Source organism: Rhineura floridana, chromosome 5, assembly GCF_030035675.1.
Source record: "Rhineura floridana isolate rRhiFlo1 chromosome 5, rRhiFlo1.hap2, whole genome shotgun sequence".
Classification (NCBI taxonomy): Eukaryota; Metazoa; Chordata; class Lepidosauria; order Squamata; family Rhineuridae; genus Rhineura; species Rhineura floridana.
Genome location: NC_084484.1, coordinates 122,658,469 through 122,676,627, shown reverse-complemented (window position 1 = coordinate 122,676,627; position 18,159 = coordinate 122,658,469). Strand labels below are relative to the sequence as shown.

Sequence of the window (18,159 nt, the reverse complement as noted above, 5' to 3'; positions counted from 1 at the left end):
GAGAGGTGGAGGTAGAGTGTGACACAGGCAGGTCCACGTAAGTGCATGGTTATTGAGTAGATAACCATTTGCGCTGGACCAACTAGCCATTCAGGAATCATGCATTTGCACTGTGCCTCCACCTCCAGTTGCCAAAAGGAAGGAATTACCCTGGAAGTATGATTTCAGTAGGTGTTTTCTGAGTATGACTAATGTTGGATATCATCTTCTATATATTAAAAATAAAATGTATTATTTACTGTATTTATGAATCTCCTTTCCTCCCAAAGGAGCACAGTAAAACATCAATAAATAAAACACAAGTAATGATAAAATAATGAAATATCAGCCAGAATAAAAACTTTTAAAATGAAAAAGACATGTCAAATGCATTTTCTGTCTTCAAATATTCTACTGATTCTTTCAGCATTTTAAAAATGGTCTGTTTCCCAACATCTGTTGATATAATATAGTATCAAACTTAACTATGAAAGCAGTAAAAAACTATATTTGATGTAAGTATGAACGTGGTTGATGGATAAAGCACTGAAGGAACACAATAGCAGCCAATTGTTGTTTGGATATAGTAGTAACTAGACCAATAAAAATCAGATCGCTTGTGGGTGATTATGCACAGAAAAATATGAACCACACTCAAATCCCTTTGCCTGATTGGCTTTTTTCCATTTTTAATGACATAGAGAACCTTCGTAACACACTGTTCTTGAGTAACAGGTTATAAGCAATATAAGAATTAGGAGAAGCTAGTTATAATTTGTGTATTAATGTGCAGAATTTTTCCCATTGTGATTGGGTATTTAATTGCCTGCACATTTCAATATTAATAACAAAGGCAATAACAAATAAATTAAATTATAGGAAATCATGTAACTTTTCCTTCTTATCTGTATTTCTCTACTGGTGAAAAACCTGTTTATTCACCTTGTTAAATATGGATCATGCTGTGTCAAAAGAGAATTGTAATTTCGTGTCCTTCCCAAGTGGGCCAAATTTCCCGTTTTGTCTTCCAGTCTCACAAAAATATTTCTCATTAGCTGAAAATGTGATTTTTTTTTCTTGCCATATGTGACTCCAGCATTTAGAGAGACCTCATAGCTATCACTTGTTACCAATTATTAGTAGGAGTAAAAAGAGCATGTATTTATTATACTGCCTTCTATATCTATAAGGGGATTTATTTAATAATCCATACTGAGAAACAAAAGTCTAGAATCCTTTCAATCATAATGCATGTGTACACTGGGGAAGGGCACAACAAGGAATAAGCTGAAGCTGAACCCTGACAAAACTGAGGTACTGTTTGTGGGAGACAAGGGAAGGTTGGGGGATGTTGACCTGGTGCTCAATGGGGTACGATTGCCCCTGAAAGACCAGGTGCGCAGCCTGGGGGTCATTCTTGACTCCCAGCTGTCCATGGAGGCTCAGGTCTCGGCTGTGAGCCGGGCAGCTCTATATCAACTCCATCTGATACGGAGGCTGCGCCCCTACCTTCCCAACCATCTGCTCCCATCGGTGGTACATGCCCTGGTCTCCTCTCGCCTAGACTACTGTAATGCGCTCTATGTGGGGTTACCCTTGAAAATGGTCTGGAAGCTGCAACTGGTACAGAATATGGCGGCTCGCCTGATTAAAGGCAGCCGCCGGTGAGATCACATCACTCCAGTGCTGAAGGAGTTGCACTGGTTACCGGTTGTTTTCCGGGCCCAATTAAAGGTGTTGGTTCTGACCGTTAAAACCTTATACGGTTTCGGCCCAGTCTGTCTGAAGGAGCGCCTCCAACATCATCAGGGATGCCACTCAACAAGATCAACCTCAAAAGGCCTTCTCTCTATCTCACCAGTTAAAACAGCTAGACTGGTGAGGAATAGGGAGAGGGCTTTTTCAATTGTGGCCCCCACTTTGTGGAATTCCCTCCCAAATGATCTCCGCCATGCCCTCTCTATTATGAGCTTCCGCCGGGCCTTGAAGATCTGGCTCTTCAGGCAGGCTTTTGGGGTGGGTTAAGGTTTTATTATTATTGTTGAGATTTTTAATGTTTTAATGTATTTGTATGTTTTTATTTTCTACGTCGCCCAGAGTGGCTGGACAGCCAGCCAGATGGGCAACTAATAAATTTAATAAATAAATAAAAAAATGTATTTCGGTCACAGACCAGCCTAAAATAAATAAATAAATAAAGAGGGTACATGTATCTTGTGAACCTTTACAGGTTGATTAAACAAAATAGTGATCTTTTGGCAGGATTTGACATATTGTGGCTGCAGTTCTATACCTACTCACCTGAGAGTAAGCACTGAACTCAAAGAGACTCACTTCTCAGTAGACATATAGCATTGTGATGGTATAAGGTACAGCTAAATCAGCTTAAGGAGAACCAGTGTGGTGTAGTGGTTAAGGTGTTGGACTATGACCTGGGAGACCAGGGTTCAAATCCCCACACAGCCATGAAGCTCACTGGGTGAGCTTGGGCCAGTCACTGCCTCTCAGCCTCAGAGGAAGGCAATGGTAAACCCCCTCTGAATACCGCTTACCATGGAAACTATTTGTAGGGTCGCTCATAAGTCGGAATTGACTTGAAGGCAGTCCAAATCAGCTTAAAATCAGTCAATAGCTATATGTCTCAATTCATTGGTTGCACACCAAAAAAAAAGACAAGAAAACATACACACTGCACTGATAATAACACCAGTGAGTGTAATAAAGATACCATTCTGGCAATGATTACTGAAATTGTATTCCCACTTAGCAGGATGTAGAAAAACAATAGGATCCATATTATAGTACATGAAGAAATCTACACAGGTAAAAAATATGATCCTAAGACATTAAAATGTAGCTTCAAGTACATGTAGAAAGTAAGGTATTGTTCATTCAGATCAATACATATTGTTGGATTGCTGCTTGAAGTCAAATCTACAAAGTTTAGAGCTGACTATCTGTTCTTGTAATGTTAAGCACACTTGAAAGACAACAAATCAAGTAAAGAGGTTCAGAGAGATAGTTGTATTAATCCATTGCAGCAGACTAACAAAGTAACAAAGAGTTGTTTACTCTTAAATGCTGTTTATTATAGCACAAAGTTTCATGGACTTGAGTCTGCTGCATCAGATGCATAAAGTGCTAACCTGAGGTGTGTGTATATACATACACATACATGGCGTGGAGGGAGGATGTAAATGTTGAGGTCATAGGGAAATGAAATGCAGAAAACGACTGGCAGTAATAATTATATAATTAACTGTGGTCTTTCACAATACAATTATTAACAACACAGGCATCTTGACATTGGTAAACCAACTAACACATAGTGTGTGCTAAAAGATCATTTGCCTTGATTCAATCCAAAATGATAGCATTGGACCTCTTGATGTTCAGCAATTCAGTTGTTTAATGATGCAGTCTCACTTTGAAGTTTCTTCATTTAAGGGTTGCCACCTTAACGTCACAAAGAGTCCTGAGGACTGATATGTCCCCACAACAGGTTTTTTTTAATAGTGCCGTTTCGGACACCATATTTGTATCTATTTATTGTTTTAGGTAGATACTGGCTTGTTTGTTCTATGTGGAATGCAGAAGGACTTTTCTGGTAGATTGTCATGGCCCCGTCAGAGGACTCCTCAGATGAGGACGACTCGGGAGTAACAGCAGTGGACCCAGGAGCAGCAGGAGACACGGAGGAGCCTCCTGAGAATCCAGCTCCTTCTGCCCCTCAGCTGCAGAGCACCCTAGGGACAGCAGAGGCCCTGCAGCCAGACACAGAGAGTGAACAGTATACTCCCCCCTCACCTGCAGAACGTAGACAGCAGAAGGTCAGGCAGAAGAGAGGCAGGCCTGTCTCCTTAAGGCCCAAACGCTGAGGGCTCACATCTGCTGTCCATCCTGCTCTTTATAAGGCACACCTTGGCTGCAGCTTGTTGCTGACTGCAACGTCAGGCGTAGCTTTGTGTAGACCTAGTTTCCCTGCAGCATCTCTTTGACTGACCTCCTTGGCAATTGATCCCAGACCTCCACTGACCTCGCTTCTGGACTTCTGACTCGGCAAGTACGCTTCGGATAGGCCTGGCAGATTTACAACCCGACTGCTGGCTAAGGACTTTCCTTCCCTGCCAAAGACCCAGGAATTTCCAGCCCCCCCTGACACTGCTGATGCAGTGTAGAGCTGACAGTTTGCAGTCAGCCCAAGCAAAGCAGGCAACAAAGGAGTGGGGGAAGTGCTGACCATGGAGCAACTCCAGCAGGAAAACTTGCTCCTGCGCTCACAAGTAGACCAGCTGCTGTTGGCCGTCCAAGGCTTGCAAACCCAGCTAGCAGCAGCCCCACCCCCTCTCCCTACAGGGAGAGCCAAGTGCCCTGTGACTCTCCCAGAGAAATTTACTGGGGCTTCCGACCAGCTCTCAGCCTTCTTGGCCCAGGCCCAGCTCTTCATGGAGTTACGCCCAGAGGACTTCCCAGATGATAAGACCCGGGTGGGATTCTTGATTAACCTCTGCACCGGGGCGGCAGCTAGATGGGCCACGCCCCTGCTCCTCGAGCGGAGCCCCGTGCTCAACGACCTAGCCGCCTTCACCAGAGAACTGAAGGCTCTGTTCGAGGACCCAGTCCAATCTGCCACAGTCAACCGCCGCATACGCAGGCTGCGGCAAGGCCGATGCCCCTTGGGGGAATATGTAACAGACTTTCGTCTATTGAAACAAACCCTGGGCTGGAACGAAGCCGCTCTCATGGACCAGTTTCAGGAGGGGCTGTCGGATGAGCTCCTGGATGAGCTAGCTAGGGTGGAGCGCCCTGGAACCCTGCAAGCCCTCATACGCCTGTGTCTCCAGATTGACGGGAGGCTGGAAAGCAGGCGTGCTGCCAACCGACCCCGGCCAGTCTACAGAGCATCAGCCCCAGTGGCTGGGCCCTTGGAGCCTGTTGGCAAGGACCCTACACCCCCGGCAGAACCGATGCAGCTGGGAGAGCTCGGACACGTCTCTCTGCGGCCAAAAAGCTGCGACACCGGCAACAGGGCCTCTGCCTGTATTGCGGGGCCCCGGGACATTTTGCAGCCCAGTGTTCCGAGAAACGACCCACAGCCCCTGCCTCGGGAAATGCCCATGCCCTGGCCTTCACAGGCCCCTGAGCCGGGGCAACCTCATGGTTCAAGGGGCCCGCCACCTCACTTCCTCACCGCCCAAGCATCTGACCATGTTGATCGCACTGACAGTCCCCGGAAGGGGGACCCTACAAGTACCCGCAATGCTGGACTCGGGATCCACCAGCAATTTTATGGACGTGTCCTTTGCCAAGCTCCACCGGGTTCCTAGCCAACCCATTCACCGCCCCCTCCTGGTGGAGACTATTGATGGCCGGCTTCTCGCCTCAGGCCCTGTAGTACAGGAGACAGTGCCGCTCGACATGGCCCTGGGAGAGCATGAGGAAAGCCTCCAGTTCTACCTGGCTGCCGCACCCCACTTCCCGGTCGTGCTGGGCCTGGCATGGCTCCAGCGGCATGACCCCATCATCCAGTGGTCCACGGGCCGACTGACCCTCGGATACCCCCATTGCCAAGCCAACTGCTGGAGGCTGAAGGAGCGCATCCTGATGACCCAGGAGGCAAGCTCCGTGCCCGAGGCCTTACCGGAACAGTACCGGGAGTTTGTGGATGTGTTTGGGAAGCAAGAGGCAGACCAGTTGCCGCCCCATCGTCCTTACGACTGTCCCATTGATCTGCTCCCCGGAGCCAAGATTCCCGTGGGCCGGCTTTATTCCCTGTCAGAACCCGAACTGGCAGCCCTCAGAGAGTTCCTCAACAAGAACCTGCGCTGAGGGTTCATTCGCCCTTCCACGTCCCTGCAGCCGCCCCTGTCCTCTTTGTCAAAAAGAAATGTGGGGAACTCCGGCTGTGCAATGACTACCGCGCCCTCAACCAGATTACAGTTCGGAATCGCTACCCTCTGCCCCTGATCCCAGAACTGTTAGAGCGGCTGCGGGGCACTCGCATTTTCACCAAACTAGACCTGAGAGGGGCCTACAACCTGGTGCGTATGCGGGAGGGCGATGAGTGGAAGACGGCCTTCCGCACCCGTTATGGGCACTTTGAGTACACTGTGATGCCGTTTGGCTTGTGCAACGCCCCTGCCGTCTTCCAGCACTTCACGAACGACATCTTCCGGGACCTCCTAGGCCGCTTCCTGGTGATCTACTTGGATGACATCCTGATCTACTCGCGGAACCCCTCGGAACATAAGGAGCACGTTCGAGAGGTGCTGCAGCGCCTGCGGGAGCACCGCCTCTTTGCCAAGCTCGAAAAATGCGCCTTTGACCTCACGACCGTGGATTTCCTAGGCCATTGGATCTTGCCCTCGGGTATCCAGATGGACCCCGCCAAAATTGAGACCATCCTCCACTGGGCCGCTCCGTGAAGCCCCAAAGATGTGCAGCGCTTCTTGGGCTTCGCCAACTATTACCGCCGGTTCATCTCCCACTTCTCCGAACTCCCACGCCCATATCAGACCTGCTTCGAGGCAAAGAGAAGTTTGTTTGGACCGAGGCCGCTCAACAGGCCTTCCAGCGCCTCCAACACGCCTTTACATCTGAACCCATCCTCCAGCAACCCGACCCTACCCGACCTTACATAGTGGAAGCCGATGCATCAGATAAGGCAGTGGCAGCGGTCCTACTTCAGCCGGTGCTGAGTGCGTTCCACTCCCGGAAACTCAACGCTTTGGAACAGAACTACACCATTTGGGAGAAGGAGTTACTAGCCATCAAAGTAGCCTTCGAGACCTGGCGTCATCTCCTGGAAGGGGCACGCCATCCGGTCCAGGTACGAACAGACCACCGAAACCTGGAGCACCTGCAAAGTGCCCGACGGCTGAACCAACGCCAGATCCGGTGGTCCCTGTTTTTCTCCCGGTTCCAGTTCACGGTCACCTACCTCCCTGGCCGCCGAAACACCCTAGCAGATGCGCTCTCTCGCAAGCCAGAATACCGAGCCGAGCAGGTCGATCGCCCCCTTCGCCCAATTCTTCGCCCAGAGAACTTTGCCGCTACCCACCAGCCACAACCCCTCCTGGACCGGGTGCAGGAACAGCAGCAAAAGTACCCCTACACCCTGGCCCAGCAGCGAGAGCTCCAGTCAGGGATGCCCGCCCGGGACAGCCACTTTTCCTTGCAGCAGGGCCTCTTGTATCACCGGAACTGGTTTTACGCTCCCCCGGGAGCTCTGCAGGGAGAGGTGCTCCACCTCTGCCATGACAGCCAGCCGGCAGGGCATTTTGGAACGTATAAAACCCTCCACCTGGTCCTACAGGATTTCTGGTGGCCCCGGGTCCAAGCGGACGTCAAGGACTATGTAGCGGCCTGTGATACCTGCCAGCGAGCCAAGAGCCACCCTGGCAAGCCCCCGGGGCTCCTGCTCCCACTGCCTACCCCCCCAGGGCCCTGGCACTCGGTCTCCCTGGATTTTATCACAGAATTACCGGCCTCCCGGGGAATGACCACCATCCTCGTAGTCGTAGACCTGTTCACCAAGATGGCCCATTTCCTCCCCTGTGCCGGCCTACCCTCTGCCCCAGAAACTGCGCAACTGTTCTTGACCCAGGTTTTCCGGTTACATGGCCTCCCCGACCACCTGATCTCTGACCGAGGAGCCCAGTTCACCGCCCGGTTCTGGCAGGCCCTGTTTTGGGCCCTGAACGTCCAGATCCACTTGTCCTCCGCCCACCACCCTCAATCAGATGGACAAACAGAACGTACCAACGCCACCGTCGAACAATACCTGCGGTGTTACACCTGCTTCCAACAGGACAATTGGTTGGGTCTGTTACCGCTGGCGGAGTTCGCGTATAATAACTCTGTGCATGCCTCCACGCGCCAGACCCCGTTCTTTGCCTCTTACAGCTACCACCCCCGATTCTTCCCCTCAGTGCGACCCCCGTCACCGGTCCCCGCTGCGGATGTCATGCTGCAGGAGTTGCAAGCCCTGCAGGCAGTCCTGAAGGAGCAGCTGGAGCAGGCCAAGGACACGTATAAGCGCTTTGCTGACCGCCACCGCCAACCAGGCCCGCCGCTGAAGGTAGGCAACCGGGTATGGCTCTCAACCAAATTCCTGCATTCGCAACAGCCATCTCAGAAGCTGGAGGCTCGGAATGCAGGTCCCTTCCGGATCACCCAGCAAATTAACCCGGTGGCGTTCCGGCTCCAACTCCCTGCCTCCTTCCGCATTCACCCTGTCTTCCATAGATCACTGCTGACTCCCGCTCTCCCGCCTCACCCCTTGGGTAGTCAACCATGGCCCCCACCACCGATACAAGTCAATGGGGAAGAGGAATTCGAAGTGGCGCAGATCCTGGACTCCCGGAGGCATCGGGGCCGCCTTCAGTACCTCATAGACTGGCAGGGGTATGGCCCTGAGGAACGCTCATGGGAAGATGCGGCGCAGGTGCATGCCCCTCGTCTGGTCCGGCGCTTCCACCAGCGCTACCCGGATAAGCCGGGCCCCGGCAGGAGGCGGAGGGTTGGTCGTGGGGCGGGGGATGGTGTCATGGCCCCGTCAGAGGACTCCTCAGATGAGGATGACTCGGGAGTAACAGCAGCAGACCCAGGAGCAGCAGGAGACACAGAGGAGCCTCCTGAGAATCCAGCTCCTTCTGCCCCTCAGCTGCAGAGCACCCCAGGGACAGCAGAGGCCCTGCAGCCAGACACAGACAGTGAACAGGATACTCCCCCCTCACCTGCAGAACGAAGACAGCAGAAGGTCAGGCAGAAGAGAGGCAGGCCTGTCTCCTTAAGGCCCAAACGCTGAGGGCTCACACCTGCTGTCCATCCTGCTCTTTATAAGGCACACCTTGGCTGCAGCTTGTTGCTGACTGCAACGTCAGGCGTGGCTTTGTGTAGACCCAGTTTCCCTGCAGCATCTCTTTGACTGACCTCCTTGGCAATTGATCCCGGACCTCCACTGACCTCCCTTCTGGACTTCTGACTCGGCAAGTACGCTTCGGATAGGCCTGGCAGATTTACAACCCGACTGCTGGCTAAGGACTTTCCTTCCCTGCCAAAGACCCAGGAATTTCCAGCCCCCCCCGACACTGCTGATGCAGTGTAGAGCTGACATAGATGACAACATATTCACAATGAAAGATGAGCATTTGAATGAACCCCTGATGTTGTAAATGACATTATTAGGTCCTGTAATAGTGTTCCCAAAATAGACATTGGGACAGAATTGGCATCTGTGTCTGCCACAGGGTCTGGTCCCTGTGTCCATATATCTGCGATGTAACCTGTTGTTGCTAGTATGTAGCTGTTATTAGGTTGGGTGGCTGTCCATAAGCAAATACAGACCACTCACTCAGTGTCTGTGAGAGGGACAGGATAGGCTATAGATCATTGATGATATGTATGAGTGATTTCAGATGGGAACTACAAGGGACAGCAAGTGGTGTCCTCATTTGAAGAACAAGTGATGTGCTCCACCTAATTCAGCTCTAGCTGGAGTCATGTGGACTGGCAAAAGGTAATGGGAAACAGGTATTTCTGTGCATGGTCTGCATGGACCTGGATAGATGGACAGGTGTCTTGTTCATTAAGGATATTCTGCAAGTACATAAAACAGATATTGTTTGCTTTTGCTTAAAACCGTGCTGTCAAATCAGATACCTTTGGGAATTTACCAGACAGTGGGTCAAAGTTTTCCTCAATAGCATTTTTAGCTTTTATCTCGTCCCAGCTCAAAGATAATAATGTGTTATCCATTCCACATGTTTTGTGTCAAAGCTTTTTTGTTTTTTTAAAAAATTATCCAATTATATGTTTATTTTGGCTTGGAGAAGAGGTAGGGATATGTAAAACACTGGCATTTGTTATAGATTTTTTTAAAAAAATCACACATATAAATAAAGTGATTCTATATGGCTAAGCCTAAAACTTTGGTTAGGGTTGCCTATTAGTCAGGAAAAACTAGTTTGGGCAGTCAGGACTGTTGGCAGAAAAGGAAGGAGTGGGGCTATTTTCCTCAGAGGTTTTTGTTTTTAATATCCCTTGACTGACTAGACAGCTGTGTTGCTGGGTTCTGCCTAAAGGCCCCTCAAAAACAAATGGGCTTCTCTTTGAGGCCCACAAAACCTGCTGGGCCCTGGCTCTACCAGAACACCATCTTTGGATTTCACACAGGTTCCAGATTTTATTTCAACTCTAATTCTGATATGGATTGCAAAATCTAATACAGATTCCACAACTAACCACCATGCATGCATACAGAAATCTATCATGACATAAAGATGTCTATGAGCCATGTCATTTTATACTCCATTCCAGAACCAGGACTGACTCAAGACACTTTGCTGCCTGAGGCAAAGGACAAGATGGCATTTCCACCCATTCATGTCCAAAGGCTGTTCAGACTGGAAGCTGAATCTTACTTTAACACTGTGTTCTCTACTGCGCCTGAGGGCAGCAGGCTACCTTAGGGGATGCAGAGCAGATCACATAGTCACATAGCTCTGTCTGCTCCATGGCCCTCAGCATTCGCTGCCTGAGGCAGCCATCTCATTCTGCCTAATGCTGTGCAGAAGACTCTCTTGGACCGCTATAGGCCACCAGAGTATACAGTTGGATATGCAAAATCCATAATCAACAGTCCAACATTCTCTTTTCATGCTAGAAAACAACCAGAGTGGAATATATGACATAAATTGTCTCAAATAATAATAAAGAAGAACTAGGGGATATGTTCATCCTTAATTTTATCCAATTTATGCTATAAGCAGACTGTTTCAGTAGCATCACCTTTTTCCTGGTAGAGGTACTTTCAGTAAGAAAAAAGTATACACCAGATGCACCGTGAGCATCTATTTTGCTGTATAAATATTGCTACATTCTTGCAGCAAACTGAACTTTCATGCTGTACTTAATATGTTATGATGTACAGTGTATGCTTGTTTTACACAGACATCATCTGTGTGTATTATCTATGAAACAGTCCTGAGAAGACTAACATGCTTAATTTCTGGTAAAATGGTAATGAGAAGAAATGGAACAAATGGCCGCATCTGTCAAGTTATCTTGAGTAATTCAGAATATCTCACAAAGAAAATAATTCTGCTTCTCAGAAGCAAGCAAAACAGTCTGTGGCTAATAAGATACATTTTCTACTTTTGATGCTTTATGCCTTCTTAATTATTAACAATTTCACCCATCATGTCGATATTTACCTTCTTTGATGTTCATGGCTTTAACAATGCCAAGCCAGATTACAGGAACACTATTCTGTTTATTATGCATATGCAGCCTGCAAATGCAATAATTGATATAATGATATATATAAATCTGGAGATTTGTGCATATGAAGTAACATGAAGAAGTTACACTCTGAACTACAACCTGTAATTCACATCTATATGTTAGTGCAGTAATGCTACATAATCACTCAATTACAATTTTTGGGATGTTTTATTATTTCAAAACTGTATACACTGCATTAAGAAGTAATATTTTGTGGCATTATGGTACATTTCAAATGAAGAAACGGAGACTTCATTGATGCTATCCAGTATATAACAAATACAAAAATGTAAATGCAAAAATGTTTCACATCTTTATATATTGTATAAAATATAAGCACAGGGGAAATTAAACAATATTCACTTTATTTTACTTTAGTTCTGATGAATAAAATGCTATCAAAATGGCACCAGAGCAGGTAGGGAGTTTGCTAGTTTTTGTCTGAGCAGGGGTTATTCTTTTCCCTGGCCCATACCTGTGGACTCGTTGAAGGAATTTTGTGTGGCTCTGCACCGCCAGGGACTTTCAGTGAAGACCATTAGGGGTAAGTTAGCGGGAATTGGATTCCTGGCTAAACTGAGGGGTGTGACTGATTCCTCCAGGGACTTTAGGATAAGGAAGATGTTGGAGGGGTGGTCTAGGGTCCATCCTCCGGCACCAGTCACTCGTAGCCCCATTACACCTGAGATTCTGTTGGGTTTTCATGGGCTTTGGCTGTCCTTATGTAGTTCTAGTTATGAGGCAGCTTTATTTCATGCAGTTGCTGTTCTAGAGTTTTGGGGGGCTTTTCGCATGGGACAGTTGCTTGCTTCTTCGAGGACTGACAGGTCCAGTTGGGTGATGGAGGTAGGTGATGCGATGGTAGAGGATAGAGGCATGGAGATTCGTCTGCGCAGGTCAAAGACTGACCAGAAGGGGTGAGGAGCTGTTATTATGTTGGCCTCTTCCTCGGTAGGTGGACTGTGTCCAGTTCAGACCTTGGGTTTGTTTTCGTGAGTCAGGGGTTAGGCTGGGGGCTTCCTGTTTTGTCATCAGGATGGTCAGCCTTTGACTAAGTTCCAGTTCTAGTGCATCACCAGGCGGGCTTTGTCATGTTTGGGTTTGGACCCTGGGCTGTTTGGTATGCACTCTTTTAGGATAAGTGCAGCTTCCACAGCAGCTACTTTGGGATTTGGAAGCACAGCGATTCAAGCAGTGGGGCGTTGGAGATCGGGTGCGTTCCATGAGTACGTTAGGCCAATCAAGGGCCCACACTGTTGCACTAATGAGCGTATTATTAATTGTTCTTTCTGTTTCAACAGGTTGGAGCGTGCTGGAGTCAAGGTACTCATTTGTGGCCACAGCATGGTGTTCTGGGCCAGGAGAAAGGCGTCACAGACCAGGCATGGAAACCAGTTGGGGCTCAGCCATTGAGCTTCGGTCCAGTGGCTGGGTAGATGTGGTATGCTGTGGAAATGCCTCCTGCCAATGCTGTTTGATGCTTCATTGGTGCAGCACCCTCCACAGGTTTTGATTGTACATTTGGATGACAATGACCTGTGAATGTTGAAGGGGAAAGCCCTTAGCATTCAGGCTTGCCTAGACTTTGAGGCCATACACAGGAGGTGGCCTGGGACTGTGATTGTTTGATCCGATATCCTCCCTAGGAGGATTTGGAGGGGTGGGATTGATCCCGGGGGCCTGAACAAGGCTCGTCAAAAGGTAAATAGGGAAGTCCAACTCACCCTTGCTGATCAGCAGGGTGAGGTAATACATCATCCGGAGGTGAAGTGTGGCAGGGCTGATCTTACCGGCCAGAGGGTGTTCATATGTCTCACCTGGGTAATGATCTGTTTCTTTCTGATCTGCAGAGTGCCCTGCATGAAATAATTGGTCACAGGAGGGGGAAGAGGGACTAAGTTGAGGCTTGTCCTCTTCTGTGGTGGATATGTGCGGAATTTCACAAGGTAGGGTTTGGTGACCACCCTTCGGCACCCTTTAAGGTGATCGGTGGGTTCTCAGGCCTGCCTTCTAGGTTGTGCGGCCTGTTGGCAGGATAAGGCTCACCTTTGGGCTAACCTGTAACACCCACTCAGAGTTGTGCAGCCCTGAGGGGGGATGAATCAGGAAGGCCTCCCTAACCAACCTGTGGGGATGGAGGCCATAGAAGGGCAGGTTATCCTTGCCCGATTGGGTATGAGTTAGGTTCCACACTTGTCTCTACAGATCATTTTATTATGCGATTAAGCATAATATTCAATAAATATGGCCCTTGATTTACCCACACTTCATCTTGTCTTGCCTTTTCATTTCCTGGCTATGCGCTGCAAATTAAAAGCTATCAAAAATCACCAAGGTTTCTGTTCACTTCATTGCATTCCAGGTGACTTTCCTTCCATTTCTATTAGATGACTTTCTTCCATCTTTATGTCATATAACTGCCTCTTAGAATGTTGCCCTTTCATATTATATATGGTGAGAACTACTCATGCAATCTCTCTGGATTGTATATATGGTTCATCACAGATATTTAGTATCATTTAGATACAGTTCTGTGTAACAAAACACTTAAATCTAGTGATTTTGAATATTGCTATAACTGACATGATTTTATTGGACTTGTTGGTGTGCCCCTCTGGCCCACAAAATATCTACCAATATGGCAATGCTGATCAGCTGAGAGTCTCCCTTATGAATTAGTGCAGCAAGCTGCTCATGAATCTAGCAGATGTTTATGTTGTCTATGCCTGTAGAAACCTTATGGACCCTTTTACTTCTCCTCCTCCCAGGAGCAAATGTCAGCACAATGGAGATCTGGAAGCATTCCATACAGCAGTACAGACAGAAAAAAGCTGTCATGGAATACAGGCATGGTGCTGTGTACTAATTTTATTGGGTAGTTTGGATTTACTAAGATCATTTCAAAATGCACTGCTTATAATACTAATTATCAATTTATGCATTATAATACTTCCTTTCAGTACTAATTCTGGGGCTATGAAATTCTAAAATACCAAGAGGAGGAAGAAAAATTAGGCAGCAGTCCTGTGAGCTAACAAAGCCTTAACAAGTTTTTGAGAAAACTTCTGCATGGAACATAACAGTTACACTGTAAACAAGATAGGAATACTGAAGCAAAGAGATAAATTTTAAACAGAAGAAAGAGTTTAGATCTCTCACGTAGCTGAAAGAAATCTCTTAGTTCTCTGTTGATGCCCAACTTCTGTTCATTGCAACAAATGAGCTATTTATCACCTGAGTTATATGAGCTATTTATCAGCTGTTTACCATCATAAGGGGCCAGTAGAATTGCTTCTATAATTGTAAAGAGAGGAGGATGTAGATGGATCTCATTCAAATCAAATTCTTTTGAACTCAAATATTGACTGTTCTTTAAGAATACAAGAATGAGTGGTACTGAGCAGCTTAGTGACAAATGTCTTGTGAGCCATAATCATGATGACTATCAAAAGTAATTTTTTTTGCTGAAATTGAAAATGACCTTTATGAGACTGTTTGTATGCCTTTGCCAGAATGAACATACAAACACAAAAAAGTTCCCTGCTGTATCAGCCCCAAAGTCTATTTTGTACAGCATGTTTTCCCACAGTGACCAATCAGATGCTTCTGGGAACCCTTCTCCTGCTGCTGTTGTCTCCTTCCCTAAACAACAGTATACTCTTTCTGAATATGGAACTGTTTTATATCTGGCTGATCTATTTTGACACTCATTAAAGCTAGTGACTATCCTAAGGGGGGGCTGAAAATAACTGTCCATCTTGAGCTGATACGGAATGCTGCAAAAAAATGTGTAGCATGGAAGGGGCCAACTAGTATACAGTATTTATTTTGATTTTTAAGTATGTATCCTGGTTTTCACCTTACAGATCTCCACATAGAAGAATAGGATAGGCTGACAAATAACATTAATTGTTCACTAGAAAGAGTTTTAGTGGTGTTTGTGTTGCTTAAAGTAAACCATGTACCAATCCATGGGAGAAAAGGAAAGGAAACAATAGTAAAACAAGAAACCAGCAAAAATACTGATGCATTAATTCAATTTTCTGGATCGGTGTATCTGAAATTCCTTCTCACACTGGAACATTTTATTTTTTGTGTGCTGAATAATCTACTAGCTGAAATATTTTACTTCATAACTTTTGGGATATGGTAGATGATACCTGGTATCTAAGTCAATATTGTCAGATAGGAGGTCCTTTGCAACCAACTTATACTGTCCATTTCTGTGCTAAATCACAATGAGCAGATTATTTGAGGCACATTAAATTGGAGTAGTCTCAGTGATTTAAGTACCTTGCAAATGGGTGGGAGTTTAAAAATATTCTATTCATTGGATTATTATTATTATCATCATCATTATCATTATCATCATCATCATCATTATCACTATCATCATCATCAACAACACCAACAACATTTATATCTAGCCCTTCCTCCCAGCAGTAGCCATCCAGTAGATCTAGATTCCATGAAGAGTACATATGCACTGAGCACAAGTAATACTATGTGGGCAATGTACTCTAAAATAAGTTGAGCACAAATCTATACAGCAGGGATGGGGGATCTTTAGCCCTCCAGATGTTGCTGAACTACAGGGCCAGTGGCCAGGACAATGGGAGATGTACTTCAGAGACATCTGGAGGGAAACAGATTCCCCACCACTGTTTTAGTCTCTGGACAGTTTATGAAATAATAATAATAATAAAAAGTAAATATTTCATGTATAATGATAATAATAATAATAATTTAATTTCTGGGTCGCCTATCTGGCCAATGGCCACTCTAGGCGACGTACAATTTAACAACAATACATTACATCATAATAAAATACATCATAAAATACAATATAACAATAAAACAATAAAACGGTTCCAGTACAGAGTAGTAGGCTATTTGTCGTAAAAATTTAACCCTCCCCGTAAGTCCCAAAGGCCTGTCTGAAGAGCCAGGTCTTCAAAGCTTGGCGGAATACATTCAGGGAAGGGGCATGTCGAAGGTCATACGGGAGGGAGTTCCAGAGAGTGGGGGCCGCCCCTGAAAATGCCCTCTCTCTTGTCCTCACCAACCTAGCTGTTTTCGTTGGCGGGATTGAGAGAAGGTCCTGTGTGGCTGATCTTGTTGGGCGGCATGGTTGGTGGCGCTGGAGGCGCTCCATCAGATAAACTGGGCCGAGACCGTATAGGGATTTAAAGGTTAATACCAACACCTTGAATTGGGCCCGGAAAATAACTGGAAGCCAGTGTAGGTCGAACAACACTGGGGTGATGTGTTCCCGGCGGTGACAGTTTGTAAGCAGTCGAGCCGCAGCATTCTGTATAAGTTGTAATTTCCGGACCGTTTTCAAGGGTAACCCCACATAGAGCGCATTACAGTAATCCAACCGAGAGCTGACCAGGGCATGTACCACCAAAATAAACCCATAAAATTCGGCAGAATGGATAGCCAATATAATTAAGATGACCTACTTTGTATGCTGAAATGTCCAGGGAAATTTTTCAAAAGTCTTCATCTAATATCAAAATATCATCAAATTTGGCACCAGACAGGCTTCTCTAGGTATAACATTCCACAGACAGGGCACCATGACTGAATAGGTCACCACCTACCTAACTTCAGATGGTGGTGATAGTAGGGCAACAAAGATAATAACCACAGTGTTAGGGCAGGCTTATGTGGTGGTCTTCATGTACCTGGTTCCAAGCCATTTAGGGCTTTATAGGTAAACATCTTGAATCGTACAAAGAAACTAACCAGCAGCCATTGTTATTGTATTGTGAGATATTATACTACTACTACTACACCGTCATCATCATTGTTGTCATGTAACTTTGCATTACCAACTAGAGTCTCAAGGAAGTTTTCAAAGGCACCTCTATATAACACTGTTGAAACAGTCTAATCTGACAACTAATTGGAACATCTGAATATCTGTGGAAGGACTGTTGCCTTCCTCCCCCTTGCTTGTGAGCTTCCTAGAGGCATCTAGTTTGGGTGGTGTCTAGCAAGGCAGTTCTAATATTCTTCATTAATTTCCTTGTTCTGAGGCAGTACCCCTATAAATACTAGCTGATGAGAAGAAACAACTGGAGATAATGTCAGTAGTGAAAGCTTAAATGCATCCTTCCCTGCAAATATTAAAGGCTCTTGATCAGTGGTGTGCTGGAGCCAGCTCGTGCTGGCTGACAAGAGCCGATTGTTACAATTTCAGGAATTTTGCGGTTGTTGGTGGAAATACAGACCACAGTTTGGGAGCCCCTGATGTATAGGTTGCACTGTAAGAGGATATACAGCATGGTAGCACCACTCTCAGCCTCTTTCGAAGCGCACACTTGCTGGATGTTGACCAGACACACATGCATGCAGGCACAGACACTTGCGGGTGCATGGAGAAGGATGGGTGGGGGGTGCGGAGGTGAGCGGTGTTTGTGATGCCCTGGTGGCCGCGGGCATGAAACTGTCTCTGTGTGTGTGTGTGTGTGTGAGAGAGAGAGAAAAGGTGGGGAGAGAGAAAAGGAGACAACGGGAAAGGAGGCGCTGCCACTGAACGAAGAGCCACTCCGTGCCTGCAAAGAAGCTAAAGGGCAAAGTCCAGGTTTAATTTCCCACTTTACCCCCCTTCCCTTCTTACAATCCACTGGGAACTGAGTGCAGAAGCCATGTCTCCGTTAATGTAAAGCTTCTACCTGCATCTGGCCATTTCCACCTTGTGAGAAAGGGACACTGCTCTCATTTCATCCTTCTTTACCCCTTCTCACCAAAGAACTCCCTCTCCCTTGATTCCCCAACCCCCCTTTCCTGTCTTTGGAAGCAACTCAGTTCCCGGTACAGATCTCGCCCACCCCGCCCCCTCCAATTCTCGGCTCAGCCTAGCCTTCCCTGCAGTGATTACTCAGT

The 18,159-nt window shown here is 46.8% G+C and overlaps 1 protein-coding gene across 3 annotated transcripts in view; it reads right to left on the bottom strand.

The window, feature by feature from the left end:
• CADM2 (cell adhesion molecule 2) overlaps positions 1-18,159 on the bottom strand; it is an 844,740-nt gene that overhangs the window by 335,644 nt on the left and 490,937 nt on the right. The gene's annotated exons all lie outside the window — the stretch shown is intronic.